Below are 20,284 nucleotides of genomic sequence, written 5' to 3'. Positions count from 1 at the left end.
CCAAATCAGACTTCTTGGCACCAAAGAGCTGGCTCATTTTCTTATTGACATGGCCACTTTCTTACACTTGTCTCATGCGTAAGCCACACAGGAAGAACCACAGTGGAAAGGATTCCTTCTGTGAGAATGGAGCCCACATTATGTCCAGTAGATACCCAGATTGTAGAATTCCTCTCCTTGGGATGATGGGGAGACTTGCTCTTGCTGACACTGGCATTGTGTTATTTCTCCTTATGAAATTAAATCTGCTCCTTAACCTATGACTTACAATACTATGGGATTTGTTTCTATCATTTGCATGGCAGACAGCTGCCCAGGAAGAGCCTCTCTGGCAACAGAGTGAAAATCAGAGTTCTAGGAGTTACCGCCTCTGTATGTTGCTTTAGCCAGGATTCAGAGCTAAAGTGTAAGTGTGTGCTTCTGCTTTCTGGATGTATCTCTCAAAATTGCTCTGTCTGTTTATTCAACTCCTGGATCTACTTTCTCTTTCCTTTGAATTGGACACCATTCATGTCTTTGCTCACTTAAAACTTCAGCTGTTCTCATGATCACATGCTTTCTTCCCTGTTTATGTCCTATCCACTCAAGAACACTGCTTGTGAGGGTCACAATGACCTTCCTTTGTAAGCCTTTTCCCACAATTAAATTGTCTTTACACCTGGTCCTTCTCACTTGCATAATTTCCATTTGAAGCACATCCTAGCTAGACTGACCAAGGCAGGCATAAGGCAGAAAAATCTAGGAAGTGTCTGTGTGGGAAAATGCAGGAAAAGTTCTTTGCTTGGCTCTTTGAAGGCATAGCCCTGTCCTTGAGGATGCAACTCCAGCACTCCCAAAAGGCAGTGTCCAGAGGAAGGCAGATGACGATAGGTTAAGAGCATCTATTGAAGGAAATGAGGCTGTTCTTCTGTGAGCTAGCAGGAAACTGCAATACCTACAACCCTTCAATGTACAGGACAATCTTTTTTTTTTTGAGACAGAATCTCACTCAGCCAGGCTGGAGTGCAGTGGCATGATCTCAGCTCACTGCAACCTCCACCTCCCGGGTTCAGGAAATTCTCATGCCCCAGCCACCCGAGTAGTGGGGATTATAGGCGGGTGCCACCATACCCGGCTAATTTTTGTATTTTTGGTAGAGATGGGGTTTCACCATGTTGGCCAGGCTGATCTTACATTCCTGACCTCAAGCGATCCACCTGCCTTGGCCTCCCAAATTGCTGGGATTACAGGTGTGAGCCACTGTGCCTGGCCTAGGACAAGTCTTATTCAGGCCATGACTGCTGTGATGGTTACTTTTATTTGTTAGCTTAGCTAGGCATGATGCCCACTTTTTGGAAAAACAACAGTTTAGAAGTTGCTGTGAAGTTGTTGTTTGTTTGTTTTAAATGTGATTAACATTTAAATCAGTAAAATTTGAGTAAAACAGATTACCTCCATAATATGGGTCAGACTCATTGGATCAGTTGAAAATCTTAACAGAAAAGCTTGAGGTCCCTTGAGGAAGAAGATTAGGGAGAAAAAGAAACCATAATTATTATGCCATAAAGAATGAACAAGTCTAGGTTTAAGAAATCAAATAAAGGTTGATAAAATCAGATTGTAAACAACTCAGGAAGCTTACAGAAGAGAATGTGTATAGTCCCATAGGGAAAGAGTTAGAATATAGGTGAGGCTTGCCACAGGCTAAGTTTGCAAAGAGAAAGATAGTCTTAGTCCTGACAGGGCTCATGAGAAGAAGATAAGGAGTGGACAGAGAGGGAGTTATAGACACCAACACACATGAAGCATATGCTGTGTGCATTACACTGCTCTAAACATTTTAACATATATTAGCTCAATCTTTATTACAACGCTGTGAAGATGGTTGCCATTTTTATTCCACTTTACAAGAGGAGAAACAGAGACCCAGGAGATAAATATCTAACCCAGACCATATAGCCAGTATATGGCAGAGTCAACTTTGCAAGCAGGTTTTGTGGAATCTGAGTTTTGATTTACACTATCTGAGAACCTCTTTTCGAAATAGAATCCAAACTTACAAATGTAAACTACAGGTACAGGATCTTGGAGGAGGCACCCATAAGTAGGAAGCCCTGAGGCTTCATGCCATTAACTTAATGGCGAATACACCTTTGGGTGGGGCCAGAATTTCCACGCTGGCAGTGTGGCCCTGGAACATGACCCTTTAACCACTGCACTGCCTACTGGTGAGAACAAGTTGCAAAGTTAGTAACTGGCAGAGTTAGGGGTTCAAAATCAAGTAGTCTGATACCAGAGTGTATGCCCTTAAACACTTGTCTAGTCTATTTATTGATGTAGCAACAGTTTAAAGTTGAGAAAAGGAAACTCACAGAGGTTTTAATAAGTTGTTCAAGTCACAGAGCCAACAAATAACAAAGGTATTGAAGTTTGGCTTGGCCATATGATTAAGCCAAACCATCGGAACCCAGATAGAAGTGAATCCGGGGTTGGCACTTAGAGTGACTACTCTATATTTCCTCTTACTTAATAAAAGCATAATTGGCACAAGACTTGTAGAAGGGCATCTAATGCATACTGAAGATGTAAGATGTAATGAGTTGTTTCTTAGAGGAGGTTATATCCAAGCAAAATCTCTCAGAGGTGAGAGAAGCTGGAGTGTGACTCTTTTCTTAGAAACTCTGTCATCTTTAGTGTCATTTCTTTCTTTCTTCCTTTTTTTTTTTTTTTTTTTTTGGCAGAGTTGCACTCTTGTCACTCAGGCTGGAGTGCAGTGGTGCAATCTCGGCTCACCACAACCTCCACCTCTTAAGTTCAAGTGATTCTCCTGTCTCAGCCTCCTGAGTAACTGGGATTACAGGTGCCTGCCACCACACCCAGCTAATTATTTCTATTTTTAGTAGAGATGGGGTTTCACCATGTTGTCCAGGCTGGTCTCAAACTCCTGACCTCAGGTGATCCACCCCCCTTGGCCTCCCAAAGGGCTGGGATTACAGGTGTGAGCCACAATGCCTGGCCTTTGGTGTCATTTCTAAGGTCACCCTGGTGATGTAGGGGCCAAGGGAAAACTTTTTTTCTGCCTCCTGAAGTTTCGCTGAAAAATAAACTGACAAAAAGTAGATTAGTAGGAGAAATGGCATACAAGTTTATTAACGTGCATGGGAGAGAATGATGACCTCCAACTCCTCAGTGGGAGTACAGAAGCTCATGTACCATCTTGAGGTTACAAAAGAATGAGGTCTTGGAGCATGGCCAAAACCAGGTTATGGTAGTAAATCAGGTTACAGTGGTGCTACAGGTTATGGGAGGGGAAAAGAGGAAGCCTGGCTAGCAAAGGTGGTCTTGCTATTGTCGACCAAAAGAGTTAAACTCTGTAAAATATTTTAGGAGATTTATTCTAAGCCATATATGAGTGATCATGGCCTGTGACACAGCCCTCAGGAGGTCCTGAGAACATGTGCCCAAGGAGGTGGGGGTACAGCTTGGGAGGCATGAGACATCCATCAAATACATTTAAGAAAGACATTGGTTTGGTTCAGAAAGGCGGGACAACTCAAAGGGCAGGGGCGGGGGGAGGGGTCTAGGCTATAGGTAAATTTAAACATTTTCTGTTTGACAATTAGTTGAGTTTATCTGAAGACCTGGGGTCAATAGAAAGAAAATGTTCAGGTTAAGATAAAGGATTGTGGAGATCAAGTTTTACTGTGCAGAAGAAGCTCTCAGACAGCAGACTTCAGAGATAGCAGGTTGTAAAATGTTTCTTATCGGACTTAAAAGGGTGCCTGGCTCATAGGTGATTATCTCCTGGATCTGGAAAGGAAGGAAGGAAAAGAAAGGAGTAAGGGGATTCTCTATAGAATGTGGATTTTTCCCACAAGAGACTTTGCAGGGCAATTTCAAGGCATGGCAAGGAAATGTATTTGGGGGTAAAACATTTTGATTTTCTTCCTTGTTATGCCAGAGTCAGATTGGAAAGTAAGTCACCATATACAGGATTAAAATAAAACCCATCTGATGAGCATTTATGGTCTCCAGACCCCTTAGGTAGGAATTTGGCCAAGATTAAAACAAACAAATACACACACACAAAAACAGAGCTTAGTCCTCACTATGCAGGTGAAATCTCACAGGTAGTAGCCCTCAGAGAGAATAGGTAAATGTTTCTTTCAGACCTTTAAAGGTATCAGACTCTCAGTTAATCTTTCCTAGATCTGCAAGGGAGGACCTCAGGAAAAGCCTGTTGCATCAATGCAGATTCTCTAGAGACACAAATCTCCCCACAAAAGACAGCTTTGCAGCACTGCTTCTGTTTGCAGATCCTCTAACAGCTATCTCAAAGTATGTCAAAGGAGTATATTTTTGGGTGAAATAGTTCTGTTTTCTTCAGGTATTAGTATTCAGCTTTTAAGAGGTGAAAGAGAGAATGGAGAATTATGGAGTGTTTTATTTTTTTTTAATGGGCAAGATTTGGAAGTGGCTTCCAAATCATAGAATGTCATTCATTCTTTGTCCCCATTGCCACAGCTTAGTCCTGTAGCCAGATCAAACTGCAAGAGAGATTGGGAAATTTAGCATAGCTGTGTGCTTAGGAGGAAAGGGAAACAGATTTGGTAAGTTGCTGTGTTCCTTTACATATGTGATATGTGTATCTGTGTTTTTTATAGAGAATATCATCCTAAAATAATCAAAAAGATCAGAATGTAGTTGAAAGAGGGTTTATTCAAGCACAATGCTTGAGGATGTACCCACCAGCAAGCACAGATTCCAAAGAATGGAAGTCAGTGTTCCAAAGTATAAAAGTTTCAGATCATTTATACAGATAAAGTTCAGGGAAGTTTAGCAGAATTTCAACACCTTTCTATGGAAGGCTTAATGCATAGTTACAATGATCTGATTAGTTGAGGCGGTTTTTTTCTTTCTGGAAAGATATCTCTAACATTCCACACTGAAGATGTAACTGTCAGGGGGTCTGTTTTGAGGATGCAATCTGGTCTGAGTTAGGTACAGAACAATAGAGGAAGCAGTTAATCTAGAATAAATATCAGTGATTGGAAGGAGGAAGTCTGTTCTCTGGTCTTTCTTAGTCATTTATAGAACCAGAACAATGAGGAAGACGGTTAAGCTGTAATCTAAGAAGCAGAATTGGAAAACATGCTACATGACTCAGATCACAGTAGCAGCTCTCTCAAAGTTTAAGGAGTTTGCAGTGTTCTAACAGATTTTAAATTTTATTCATTTTCACAAAAATATCAAAATGTTTTCCAAAGTTGTGGTGCCATTTTATACACTGCACAACAGTTTCCCAATATTTAATATTGTCAATACTTTTAATCTTGGCTTTTCTGGTGGATATGTAATGGAGCTTATTGTGATTTACTTTGAATGTTTGTGATTATTAGTGGTATTTAGCCTTTTTATATGTCATCTGGATATTATATATTCCCTTTTGTGAGGTGCCTATTCAAGCCTTTGCTTGTTTTTCAATTGTAACTGCCTGAGAGGTTCTTTCTGCCTGCTGCACAAAGAAAGACCATGGCATTGCAGTAAAGAAAGTTTAATAGACCTGAGACTGGCCACACCACGTGGGACATGGAAGTAGTACTCAAATCAATCTCATCCAAGCTCATAGTTAAGAGGATTTTTTCAAAGCCAGTTTAGGGAAAGGGTGGCACTGGCCAGGTAATGGGTGCTTGCTGATGATTGGTTGGGTTGGAGGTGAAATCATATGTGGTTGAAGCTGTCCTTGTAAACACCCAAGGGGTTCACCTTGCCTGCTGCCTAGACAAAGTGCCAATTCATCAAGACAGGACTTGCAATAGAGAAAGAGTAATTCATGCAGAGCAGGCTGTATGGGAGACTGGAGTTTTATTATTACTCAAATCAGTCTCACAAGATAATTTCTTATCTTGTGGCTAATGTTAGTCCTATAAAGGCAATCTAGTCCCCCGGCAAGAAGGTCTGCTTTGGGAAAGGGCTGTCTGTGTTTTAAACTATAAACTAAGTTTCTCCCAAAGTTAGTTTCAGAAATTCTCCTTGTTGTATCCGAAAATATGCCATTCCAGTGAAAGCCTTGAATAGGCAGTGTCTCCAATTGTGTCCTGCTACAAAGAAAAACAGATTCTTATTGAACTCATGAAAATAACAGTATTGCCATGAAATAATAATGTTCTTGAATAGCTTCTAAATTCTGGAGAAATCAGGTAGAGAGAAAGGTAAATGTCTCAATTTACTCACAAAAGTTTACTTTACCTATTGCTATAAGCCATGAAGAGCTCAAAAGGAAAAAAGTTTTTAGGACTTTGGAAAACAAAACAAAAAGATTTTACAATGTTTTAAGCAAAAAGAAGTAAAAATTATTTCAGTCCTTCCTTAGTTCAGTTCCATGGAATTAATTCTTTTTCTGCTCGATATTGGCCTAGCAATCTTCATAAATACATCAGTTGTTTTTGTGAGAGTTCTGGAAGTATTTTTTACCTAGTCCAATGGTATGATCTCCAAAGTTATCAGAAACCTGTATTCAAGAGCACTTGGGCCAGGCACGATGGCTTATGCCTGTAATCTCAATCACTTTTGACCACAGAAGATGACTTTCATAAACATTTTAAACCTCTTATAATTTTTTCCATTCTCTTTCTTTTCCTGACTTCCTATATCCATTCACTTTATCTCATTGTTCTTCTTTTATTTCTTCAATTTAGTACAACTTTTAAATAACCTCTAACCTAGGCAAAATCACTTTTCCTTTAACAAAAAGCATATCCTCACATCCATCTTATAACCATCCTTACCAAAAAAAAACTTATGTGTTTTCTTATACATTCTGTGTATAGAATTGTTATCCTTCTTATCCCTAATTCTAGTTACCATATATTAATTAGAATTTTAACTCCTAGTAACCTTAATTCATAGTGAAAACCTAAGAAGTAAGCAATTTTTAAGTGTCAGTCACATACCAACAGTTTATGAATATGAATTTTTATAATATTTAGAAACATAGGCTTTCTAATGGAACATTCTTTAAAAATGTAGAACAGGGCCAGGTGTGGTGGCTCATGCCTGTAATCCCAGCACTTTGGGAGGCCGAGGCAGGATGATCATGAGTTCAGGAAATCAAGACCATCCTGGCTAACATGGTGAAACCCCGTCTCTACTAAAAATACAAAAAATTAGCCGGGCATTGTGGCGGGCACCTGTAGTCCCAGCTACTCGGGATGCTGAGGCAGGAGAATGGCATGAACCCAGGAGGCAGAGCTTGCAGTGAGTCGAGATTGCACCACTGCACTCCAGCCTGGGCGACAGAGCTAGACTCCATCTCAAAAAAAAAAAAAAAATGTTGTGGGAAGTCAGGGACTCCAAACAGAGGGACTGGCTGGAGCCACGGCAGAGGAACATAAATTGTGAAGATTTCATGGATATTTATCAGTTCCCAAAATTAATACTCTTACAATTTCTTATGCCTGTCTTTACTTTAATCTCTTAATCCTCTTATCTTCATAAGCTGAGAATGTATGTCACCTCAGGACCACTGTTGTACAAATTGATTGTAAAACATGTGTGTTTGAACAATATGAAATCAGTGCACCTTGAAAACGAACAGAATAACAGCGATTTTAGGGAACAAGGGAAGACAACCAAAGGTCTGACTGCCTGCAGGGTCGGGCAGAATAGAGCCATATTTTTCTTCTTGCAGACAGCCTATAAATGGACGTGCGAGTAGGAGAGATATCGCTGAATTCTTTTCCCAGCAAGGAATATTAATAATTAATACACTGGGGAAGGAATGCATTCCTGCGGGAGGTCTATAAACGGCCGCTCTGGGAGTGTCTGTCTTATGTGGTTGGGATAAGGGCTGAAATATGCCCTGGTCTCCTGCAGTACCCTCAGGCTTATTAGGGTGGGGAAAAGATCCTGCCCTGGTAAATTTGAGGTCAGACTGGTTCTCTGCTCTCGATCCCTGTTTTCTGTTGTTTAAGATGTTTATCAAGACAATACGTGCACAGCTGAACATAGACCCTCCTCAGTAATTCTTTTTTTTTTTTTTTTTTGAGACATGGTCTTGCTCTGTCACCCAGGCTGGAGTGCAGTGGTGTGATCTCGGCTCACTGCAAGCTCCGCCTCTTGGGTTCACGCCATTCTCCTGCCTCAGCCTCCCGAGTAGCTGGGACTACAGGCGCCCGCCACCATGCCTGGCTAATTTTTTTTTGTATTTTTAGTAGAGATGGGGTTTCACCATGTTAACCAGGATGGTCTTGATCTCCTGACCTCGTGATCCACCTGCCTTGGCCTCCCAAAGTGCTAGGATTACAGGCGTGTGCCACCACACCTGGCCCAGTAATTCTAATTTTGCCCTTTGCCTTGTGATCTTTGCTTTGCCCTTTGCCTTGTGATCTTTATTGCCCTTTAAAGCATGTGATCTTTGTGACCTACTCCCTGTTCATACACCCCCTCCCCTTTTAAAGTCCTTAATAAAAACCCACTGGTTTTGCAGCTCAGGGGACATCACGGACCTACCGATATGTGAGGTCACCCCTGGAGGCCCAGCTGTAAAATTCCTCCTTTGTACTCTTTCTCTTTATTTCTCAGACTGGCCGACAGTTAGGGAAAATAGAAAGGACCTATGTTGAAATATTGGGGGCTGGTTCCCCCGATAAAAATGTAGAACAGGACATTTTTACTAAGAAATATAAATATCTTTTGTTTCTCTGAAATAAGAAGTCAAAAGTATTTAAGCTTCAACTCATAATTAGTCATTAATGTCTTAGAATTATATCTTATTTAGAGAAAATTTAGATATTCAATGAATATCCATCCTTTAATTTAGCATAGCAAATTTTGAGGGTATAGTTAACAAAAAGATTTTAAAAACCTTTAAAAACGTTTGTATTAGTCAGGGTTCTCTAGAGGGATGGAACTAATAGGATACAAGAGTTTATTAAGCATTAACTCACAGGATCACAAGGTCCCACAATAGACCGTCTGGAAGCTGAGGAGCAAGGAAAGCCAGCCTGAGTCCCAAAACTGAAGAATATGGAGTCTGATGTTTGAGGGCAGGAAGGGTCCAGCTTGGGAGAAACAGGTAGGCTGGGAGGCTAGGCCAGTGCAGTGTTTTGTTTTGTTTTCTTTTTTTTTGAGGTGGAGTCTCACTCTTGTCACCCAGGCTGGAGTGCAGTGGTGCGATCTCGGCTCACAGCAATCTCCACCTCCCGGGTTCAAGTGATTCTCCTGCCTCAGCCTCCTGAGTAGCTGGGATTACAGGTGCCTGCCACCATATCTGGCTAATTTTGGTATTTTTAGTAGAGACAAGGTTTCACCATGTTGGCTAGGCTGGTCGCAAACTCCTGACCTCAGGTGTTCCACCTGCCTTGACCTCCCAAAGTGCTGGGATTACAGGTGTGAACCACTGCACCTGGTCCCAGTCTTGTCATTTTACGTTTTCCTGTCTGCTTTATATTCTAGCAGCTGATTTTGATGGTGCTCACCCAGATTAAGGGTGGGTCTGCCTTTCCCAGCCCACTGACTCAAATGTTAGTCTCCTTTGGCAACACCCTCAAAGAAACACCCAGGATCAATAACTTGCATTTTTCAGTCCTATCAAGTTGACACTCAGAATTAACCATCACAACCTTTTTAAGTAAGCATATTATAAAACTTAATAGGTATTAATAGTTCATTTATAAACTCATCCCATTTACATCTATTTAATTTATTCACTCTTAACAATTATGTTTGGAAAAGTTTATAAGACATAGGACACATTTGGCCATCATCTCAAGTTAAATTTTCTATTAACTATTTTTATATTACTTTATGTTAGGCAAGTATCCTAAAGGCAAGAAACTTAAAGGTTCATTTGGGCCTTTTTAAAAGTCAGTTTTGTCACTTGTATACTATATACAAACACAAACATTTACACAAGTATAAAAATACAGACAAAGATTTTATAGTTTTGATTTGTGAAAGGAAAATAAATCTTGGCACCACAAAATCACTAAGCCAAAGGGAAAAGGCAAGCCGGGGACTGCTTAGGGCAAACCTGCCTCCCATTTTATTATCCCTAAATAAGATAGCTACGGAGATAAGAAGCCACATACCTCCCTCACAATTTTCCCACAAGGAAATTCTTTGTGGACAAAGAACAGACAGAACTCAAAATCATCCCTCTGAGGCTCGCCTGAGACAAATGCATATCTAATTACTTCCTCTGACCTATTGTTTATGTAAAAATGCAGATTCACTGAGACAGATTAAATTGTGTATTCAGTGGAAGACTGATCAAGTACTTAAAATAATGCAGCCTTTTGTCTTTTATCTACTTCTAACATGGAAACCCCCACTTTGAGTTGTCCTGCCTTACTGGAACGAACCAATGTACATTTTACACATTTGATTGATGCCTCATATCTCCCTAAAATAAAGCAAGCTGTACCCTGACCACCTTGGGCACATGTTGTCAGGATGTCCTGAGGCTGTGTCGTGGGTGCTTTCTTAACTTTGGCAAAACAAACTTTCTAATTTGCCTGAGACCTGTCTCAGTTATTTAGGGTTCACAGATTTTAATATTTTACCCATGAGTCAGGCAAAACTCATTAGTTTAAAAAGACAGTTGGAATCAAACTGTGGCTTTGTAAATGGAACGAGTTAAAGTTTATCTCTCTCACAGGCTGAAGCCCTTACTGATTTAGAAAACAAGGTAGGAAATTTATGTTTCATGGTACAGAGAAAGAGTTTAAGCTTTCAAAAGGCCAGTGAAGTTTTACATTATTCTTGGCACAAATCATGTCAACAAAACAGAAGCAAACCAAGGGAGTGCATACAGTTAGTAAGGTATAAAAAAGAAATAAAATTCTAAGCCCCCTAACTGACTGATGGGCCCTCCCCTCTGCCAAGGACATTCCAAAGTTAACCTGAAAAATTAGTTCAGGCCATGATGGGAAGTGGGGTGCCACTGGACATGCCTCGCAGCTGACCAGTGTTAACATCAACACAAAGACCTTAAGACTAATAGAGCAGGCTGGATGGGGTGGCTCGCTCCTGTAATCCCAGCACTTTGGAAGGCAGAGGCAAGTGGATCACATGAAGTCAGGAGCATGGCCAACATGGTGAAACCCTGTATCTACTAAAAATACAAAAATTAGCTGGGCGTGGTGGCCCATGCCTGTAGTCCCAGCTACTTAGGAAGCTGAGGCAGGAGAATCACTTGAACTCAGGAGGTGGAGGTTCCAGTGAGCTGAGATTGCGCCACTGCACTCTAGCCTGGACAACAGAGTGAGACTCTGTCAAAAAAAATACTAATAGAATCTTTAAGTCTGATAGGAAATGTTTACAATCTATTCTCTCTGAGGCCCGCTACCTGGAGGCTTCATCAGTGTGATAAAACCTTGGTCTCTAAAATCCCTTACACAGAAATTTCTTTGTATTGATTTCAGGTCTTTAGACAATAACTCTTTCAACCAATTGCCAATCAGAAAATCTTAGAATCTGCCTATGATCTGGGGCCCCCACTTCCTATTGTCCCATCTTTCTGGATTAAACCAATATACATCTTACATTAATTGATTGATGTCTTATGTCTCCCTAAAATATATAAAACCAAGTTGTAGTTCAACCACTTTGGGCACATGTTCTCAGGATCTCCTGAGAGCTGTGTCATGGGTCATTGGTCATTCTTATTGGGCTCAGAATAAATCTTTTCAAATATTTTACTCTTTTTCTTGACAAAAGGGTTAAGAAGAAAGAAATTTAGTCAACTGACAAGTTTTTGTAGAGAACAGAGGCCCAATTAAAAAGTATATATGCATATGTATCTTAAATATCAGCTGTTAATTAAATCGACTTTTGACTATAGAGATCTTAAAAAAAAAAAAACTTCAAGTCTCTTATCATATTTCAGCCAGAACAGTCAATGTTCCTGCTTTTGTACCATTTCCCCCCTCTTTTAAACCAAAGGTATCTTTGCAAGTGACTCACCAAAACCAATAAGCTTTAACCAATGTTATGATGTAATCAATACATTGATCAACGAGCCTTCTCCAAAGAGATGCAGGACAGTTCTCACAAGATTCCAGATTCATGCCAAAGAAAGTTCAAAGAGAGAAAAGTTTTGCTAGCTACAAATGGGTGTACAACCCATATCACTCTGGCCATATTCTCTAGGGTCTCAGCTTCTCAGTTGACTGGCTACACAGAGAGTTCAGATGAAAAATTTAAAGAGATATTTAATGAAGCAGGAAGACAAAATCTGCCCATAGGGGTAGTGCCAAAAGGTGGGCAAATATAGGAAGGCAAATTTATAGAGGTAAAGTCTGCTCACAGATTCCCCTGGCCCATTAGTGGGCTAATAAGCAGCTGTCTCCAGTAAGGGAGGATTTATGTCCTCGCTTTAGGCAAACAAAAGAAGGGCAGAGAATCTCCCTGCCTTTTAGCTGTGTTTAGCTCAACAATCCTAAGTATTTTAGAGGGTAATATTTTGGCTTCCTTCGGTAGAATGGATTACAAATGGGTGACCCAAAAGGTGTAGAGTCATACTAAAACCACCTTTGCAAAAATTGTGTCAATGAGTAATATAACAGTAAGTTGAGCTAACTACCCCACTGCCCCATCTTGCTGTTTCCTTTATTCCTGGGCTATAGGGCTAAGCTAACTTTTTCTTTTTCTTTTTTTTTTTTTTTGAGACAATGTCTTGCTCCATCACACAGGTTGGAGTGCAGTGGCACTATCTCAGCTCATTGCAACCTCTGTCTCCAGGGTTCAAGTGGTTTTCATGCCTCAGTCACCCAAGTAACTGGGATTACAGGAGTGCGCCACAATGCCTGGCTAATTTTTTTTATTTTTAGTAGATTAGGTGTTTTCCCATGTTGGCCAGGCTGATCTCAAACTCCTGGCCTCAAGTGATCCACCCACCTCGGCCTCCCAAAGTGCTAGGATTACAGGCATGAACCACTGTGCCTCGCCCTAAGCTATAGTTTGGTGCAAAAGTAATTGCAGTTTTTGCCATTACTTTTAATGGCAAAACTGCAGTTAGCTTTGTACCAATCTAATAATTTTGGAAGACATTTAGACTATAGTTTAAATGATAGTAGGCCTAAAACCTAACAGGCTTTGTAAAGCTAATGGGAGGCCATGAGGCTTGGGGAAGGAGGGGAAGCTGAGTCTGGCTAAGACTCAGACATGAATGATTGTTTGCCACTATTCTTGAGGTTATAAGATAGGCAACTTCTCCAATTATTCCTGCAGATGACACGACTTTTGTAGATGGACCTTTGAGACATCCTTTCAGGTTTTTTTGCATGTCTAACACCCATGGCTCCACCTGGACCCACCAATCCCACTGCTGTGGCCCCACCTAGAAGCTACCCAGCCTGCAGGAGTACAGCTTTAACACCTATGATTTCATCTCCAGCCCAACCAATTAGCAGCAAACCTAGCCACCCCCACCCCTTCCCCCAAACTGCCTTTGAAAAACTCCTAACCTATGAGCTTTGGATGAAATGATTTGAGTCCCAGTGAAGCAGCATCGTTCATCTGGGGTAATACCTGAGATGTGTTGCCTCACACCAAGGAAATCAAGGATGTGGATACACAAGCAGTGAGGTTAAGAACAGAGGCTTAACAGGCAAAAGAAAGAGAAAAGCTCTCTCCTGAAGAGAGAGGGGGTCCCGATCAAGTTTTCCAGTCTGCAGTGAAGTGTAGGAAATTTTTTAGATGAGCTTGAGGAGGCGGTATCTGATTTACATACGGCGTGAAAGATTGGTCAGGCCAGGTGTGCCATTTGCATAGCACAGAAAGAACTGGCTAGGACTAGGTGTGCTGTTTGCATAGCATGTGAAGAAGCTGCCCCCACTAACCCTAATCTTTTATTATGCAGGTGGGTTCTCTACCTGGCCAACACCATGTTGCCTGCTACTTTTTAAAATTTTTTTAATATGCTTTAAGTTCTAGGGTACATGTGCACAACGTGCAGGCTCGTTACATAGGTATACATGTGCCATGCTGGCCCGCTGCACCCATCAACTCATCATTTACATCAGGTATTTCTCCCAGTGCTATCCCTCCCCCACCTACCCCATGACAGGCCCCAGTGTGTGATGTTCCCCACCCTGTGACCAAGTGTTCTCATTGTTCAATTCCCACCTAAGAGTGAGAACATGTGGTGTTTGGTTTTCTGTCCTCGTGATAGTTTGCTCAGAATGATTGTTTCCAGCTTCATCCATGTCCCTGCAAAGGACATGAAGTCATCCTTTTTATGGCTGCATAGTATTCCATAGTGTATATGTGCCACATTTTCTTAATCCAGTCTATCATTGATGGACATTTGGGTTGGTTCCAAGTCTTTGCTATTGTGAATAGTGCCTCAATAAACTTATGTGTGCATGTGTCTTTATAATAGCATGATTTACAATCCTTTGGGTATATACCCAGTAAAGGGGCCACTGGGTCAAATGGTATTTCTAGCTCTAAATCCTTGAGGAATCGCCACACCCTCTTTCAGAATGGTTGAACTAGTTTACACTCCCACCAACAGTGTAAAAGCTTTCGTATTTCTCCACATCCTCTCCAGCATCTGTTGTTTCCTGACTTTTTAATGATCACCATTCTAACTGGCATGAGATGGTATCCCATTGTGGTTATGATTTGCATTTCTCTGGTGACCAGTGATGATGAGCATTTTTTCATGTGTCTGTTGGCTGCATAAATGTCTTCTTTTGAGAAGTGTCTGTTCATATCCTTTGCCCACTTTTTGATGTGGTTGTTTTTTTCTTGTAAATTTGTTTAAGTTCTTTGTAGATTCTGGATATTATCCCTTTGTCAGATGGGTAGACTGCAAAAATTTTCTCACATTCTGTGGGTTGCCTGTTCACTCTGATGATAGTTTCTTTTGCTGTGCAGAAGCTCTTTAGTTTAGATTCCATCTGCCTATTCTGGCTTTTGTTGCCATTGCTTTTGGTGTTTTAGTCATGAAGTCCTTGCCCGTGCCTATGTCCTGAATGGTATTGCCTAGGTTTTCTTCTAGGGTTTTTATGGTTTTAGGTCTAACATTTAAGTCTTTAATCCATCTTGAATTAATTTTTGCATAAGGTGTAAGGAAGGGATCCAGTTTCAGCTTTCTACATATGACTAGCCTGTTTTCCGAGCACCATTTATTAAATAGGGAATCCTTTCCTCATTGCTTGTTTTTGTCAGGTTTGGCAAAGATCAGATGGTTATAGATGTGTGGTGTTATTTCTGAGGCCTCTGTTCTGTTCCATTGGTCTATATCTCTGTTTTGGTACCAGTACCATGTTGTTTTGGTTACTGTAGCCTTGTAGTATAGTTTGAAGTCAGGTAGTGTGATGCCTCCAGCTTTGTTCTTTTTGCTTAGGATTGTCTTGGCAATGTGGGCTCTTTTTTGGTTCCATATGAACTTTAAAGTAGTTTTTCTCCAGTTCTGTGAAGAAAGTCATTGGTAGCTTGATGGGGATGGCATTGAATCTATAAATTACCTGGGACAGTATGGCCATTTTGATGATATTGATTCTTCCTTTGCATGAGCATGGAATGTTCTTCCATTTGTTTGTGTCCTTTTTATTTCATTGAGCAGTGGTTTGTAGTTCTCCTTGAAGAGGTCCTTCACATCCCTTGTAAGTTGGATTCCTAGGTATTTTATTCTCTTTGTAGCAATTGTGAATTGGAGTTCACTCATCAATTGGCTCTCTGTTTGTCTATCATTGGTGTGCAGGAACACTTGAGATTTTTGCACATTGATTTGTATCCTGAGACTTTGCTGAAGTTGCTTATCAGCTTAAGGAGATTTTGGGCTGAGACAATGGGGTTTTCTAAATATAGAATCATGTCATTTGCAAACAGGGACAATTTGACTTCCTCTTTTCCTGATTAAATACCTTTATTTCTTTCTGTTGCCTGACTGCCCTGGCCAGAACTTCCAACACTATGTTGAATAGGAGTGGTGAGAGAGGGCATCCCTGTCTTGTGCCCGTTTTCAAAGGGAATGCTTCCAGTTTTTGCCCATTTAGTATGATATTGGCTGTGGATTTTTCACAAATACCTCATTATTTTGAGATACAGTCCATCAATACTTAGTGTATTGAGAGTTTTTAGCATGAAGCATTGTTGAATTTTGTTGAAGGCCTTTTCTGCATCTATTGAGATAATCATGTGCTTTTTGTCAATGGTTCTGTTTCTGTGATGGATTACATTTATTGATTTGTGTATGTTGAACCAGCCTTGCATTCCAGGGATGAAGCTGACTTGACCGTGGTCGATAAGCTTTCTGATGTGCTGCTGGATTTGGTTTGCCAGTATTTTATTGAGGATTTTCACATCGATATTCATCACGGATATTTGTCTAAAATTCTCTTTCTTTGTTGTGTTTTTGCCAGGCTTTGGTATGAGGATGATGCTGGCCTCATAAAATGAGTTAGGGAGGATTCCCTCTTTTTCTATTCATTGGAATAGTTTTGGAAGGAATGGTACCAGCTCCTTTTTGTACCTCAGGTAAAATTCTGCTGTAAATCCATCTGGTCCTGGACTTTTTTTGTTTGGCAGGCTATTAATTATTGCCTCAATTTCAGAGCCTGTTATTCGTCTATTCAGAGATTCAATTTCTTTCTGGTTTAGTCTTTGGATGGTGTATGTGTCCAGGAATTTATCCATTTCTTCTAGATTTTCTAGTTTATTTGTGTAGAGGTGTTTATAGTATTCTCTAATGGTAGTTTATGTTTCTGTGGGATCCGTGGTGATATCCCCTTTATCATTTTTTATTGCATCTATTTTGATTCTTCTCTCTTTTGTTCTTTATTAGTCTTGCTAGTGGTCTATCTATTTTGTTGATCTTTTCAAAAAACCAGCTCCTGGATTTATTGATTTTTTGAAGGATTTTTTAGTCTCTATCTCCTTCAGTTCTGCTCTGATCTTGGTTATTTCTTGTCTTCTGCCAGCTTTTGAATTTGTGTGCTCTTGCTTCTCTGGTTCTTTTAACTGTGATGTTAGGGTGTCAATTTTAGATCTTTCCTGCTTTCTTTTGTGGGCATTCAGTGCTATAAATCTCCCTGTACACACTGCTGTAAGTGTGTCCCAGAGATTCTGATACTTTGTGTCTTTGTTCTCATTGGTTTCAAAGAACATCTTTGTTTCTGCCTTCATTTTGTTATTTACCCAGTAGTCATTTAGGAGCAGGTTGTTCAGTTTCCATGCAGTTGTGCGGTTTTGAGTGAGTTTCTTAATCCTGAGTTCTAATTTGATTGCACTGTGGTCTGAGAGACAATTTGTTGTGATTTCTGCTCTTTTACATTTGCTGAGGAGTGCTTTACTTCCAACTATGTGGTCAATTTTTGAATAAGTGTGATGTGGTGCTGAGAAGAATGTATATTCTGTTGATTTGTGGTGGAGAGTTCTGTAGATGTCTATTAGGTCCACTTGGTGCAGAGCTGAATTCAAGTCCGGGATATCCTTGTTAACTTTCTGTCTTGTTGATCTGTCTAGTATTGACAATAGGGTGTTACAGTCTCCCATTATTATTGTGTGGGAGTCTAAGTCTTTGTAGGTCTCTAAGGACTTGCTTTATGAATCTGGGTGCTCCTGTATTGGGTGCATATATATTTAGGATAGTTAGCTCTTCTTGTTGAATTGATCCCTTTACCATTTTGTAATTCCTGTCTTTGTCTCTTTTGATCTTTGTTGGTTTAAAGTCTGTTTTATCAGAGACTAGGATTGTAACCCCTGCTTTTTTTTGCTTTCCGTTTGCTTGGTAGATCTTCCTCCATCCGTTTATTTTGAGCCTATATGTGTATTTGGACATGAGATGGGTTGCCCGTATACAGCCCACTAATGGGTCTGGACTCTTTATCCAGTTTGCCAGTCTGTGTCTCTTAATTGGGGCATTTAGCCCATTTACATTTAAGATTAATATTGTTATGTGTGAATTTGATCTTTTCATTATGATGTTAGCTGGTTATTTTGCTCGTTTGTTGATGCAGTTTCTTCCTAGCATGGATGGGCTATTTTTTGTATTTTTAGTAGAGATGAAGTTTTACTGGTCTCGAACTCCTGGCCTCAAGGGATCTGCCTGCCTTGGCTTCCCAAAATGCTGGGATTACAGATGTGAACCACCATACCTGGCCCACAATGTTTTTCTGAAGTCCAAATTACGAACAACAAAAAGCAGCTGTAGTTTTAGAAGCATGCTATGTAATTTACACCAAGAAATGAAACCACCAGTGCCAGATTGCCAATTCTTGTGTTCTCCAAAGAGGTTTTCAGGAGGTTTAGCATTTATACATTTCCTTGAAATGGGGAAGGCATGTAGGTGGTGTGAGGTGAATGGTTACATCCTTGTGAGACTTTAGTTAGTGCCTTGTAAATCTACATTTTACGTAAGATAAGGTGAATGTTTTACCAAAAAAAGAGGGAGTAAAGGAAAATCAGTTATGCAGATTTCTCAGGGTAGGTGGAGGATTGATCGATCTCAGCTTGTCTTTGTTCTGTACTTGGGAAGATTAGCTTGTAATTGACATTATCAGTCTGAATTTTAACAGACTTTAGTTATAGGAGCTAGACTTATATTGCAGACCTAAAGTTATAATTGACATGCCCTTTTTTTTTATGGCAGGATATACCTCCTGAAAGCTTGAGGCCAGCAAAGAACAATTTGTGAAGACAGTCATCAGGGATACCTGAGGCTTTTTGCCTTTCTGCAAGGGTTGTGGCTAATGGATAATGCTTTGACACAAGATTGTGAAGTAAAAGCTATTCATTTGGGAAAAGGATGATGTGTTTGTGTTGTGCCACTCAGTCACCAGGCTTAATTTTCCTTTTGATGTAAGGAGTTTGGGGTTCCTGAGATTTTTTTTATTTTCAATTTTTGTGGGTACATCATAAGTATATATATTTGTGGGGTACATGAGATACTTTGATATAGGCATGCATTGAGATTTTTAAATTTTCCTTTACAGTGCTCTTGATTCTTCTCTATGTACAAATATATCACTTGCAAATATAACAGTTTTTAAAATTTCTTACCCTTATACTTTGTATTTTTTCTTAATTTACTGTGTAACCATACAATGGACTCTTCTTGCCTGGTGTCCACATATAGCTGGTTTATTGAGGCAGAGGAATTGCAATAGAGAAAGTTTTATACATGTAGAGCCAGTGAAAGGGAAGACCAAGTTTTATTATTGCTCAAATCAGCCTACCAGAGAATTTGGGGGCTAGGATTTTTCCAAGGTAATTTGAGGGAACGGGTGGGGTGGCTAGGCAGTGAGTGCTTGTTGTTGATTCATTGGGGTTGCAATCACAGGGGTGTGGAAGATGGTCCTCCTACAAGCTAAGTCACCTCTGGGTGGGGCCACAGGAGCTTGGGAGGTCCAGCTGAAGCCATTGGTATCGGACATGTGAAAAACCTGAAAATATATCTCAAAAGGCTAATCTTAGGTTCTACAATAGTGATGTTATCTGCAGAAGTAACTGGGGAAGTTGCATATCTTGTGACTTCTGGAATAATGGCTGGCAATCATTTATGTCTACACCTAGCAAAATTCAGGCCCCTCCATCCTCCTAGCCTGGTGGTCTCTCATTAGCTTTACAACAGTGGTTGAGTTTTAGGGAAGGGCTATTATCATTTAAGCTGTAAACTAAATGTCTTCCAAAGTTAGCTTAGCCTAAGCTCAGGAATAATTAAGGACAGCTTGAAGACCAAAGGCAAGAAGGAGTTTGGCCAGACTAGATCCCCTTCACTGCCATAATCTTCTAATTGTTGTAATTTTTGCAAAGGCAGTTTCAATCTTATCACTTAGACCCTCCAGGAGAATGTTTAATAGACAAAATGATAGTGAAAATCCTATGGTATTCCTGGCTGTAAAGGGAAAGCTGTTGATAATTCGATATTAAACTTAGTACTTGGTGTATATGGTTGAAGATATTCTTTATAAGACTAAAGAATTTTTATTTTTTTTACTAGCTGTGGTAGGCTGAATAGTGGCTCCTCCAAAGAAGTCCAAGTCCTCCAGAGCCTGTGAATCTGTTACCTTACCTGGCAAAAGGTACTTTGCCGACATGTCTAGTGTTGGAAATCTTGAGATGAGAAGATTATCTTGGATTTTACAAGTGGGCCCAATCATATCACATGAATCTTTAAAATCGGAGTTTTTCTCTATTTTGATTAACTGGAAAGATTTGAAAACAGAAGAGTCAGAGAGAATGCAATGTTGCTGGCTTTGGAGATAGAGAAAGGGGCCAAAAGTCAAGGAATCAGAATAGGTTCTAGCTGGAAATGGCAAGGAAATTTATTCTTTCTTTGAGTCTCAGAAGG

The sequence above is a fragment of the Gorilla gorilla genome, chromosome 6 (genome assembly GCF_029281585.2).
Source record: "Gorilla gorilla gorilla isolate KB3781 chromosome 6, NHGRI_mGorGor1-v2.1_pri, whole genome shotgun sequence".
In the NCBI taxonomy this organism is placed as follows: Eukaryota; Metazoa; Chordata; class Mammalia; order Primates; family Hominidae; genus Gorilla; species Gorilla gorilla.
This window is presented reverse-complemented; position numbering follows the sequence as displayed.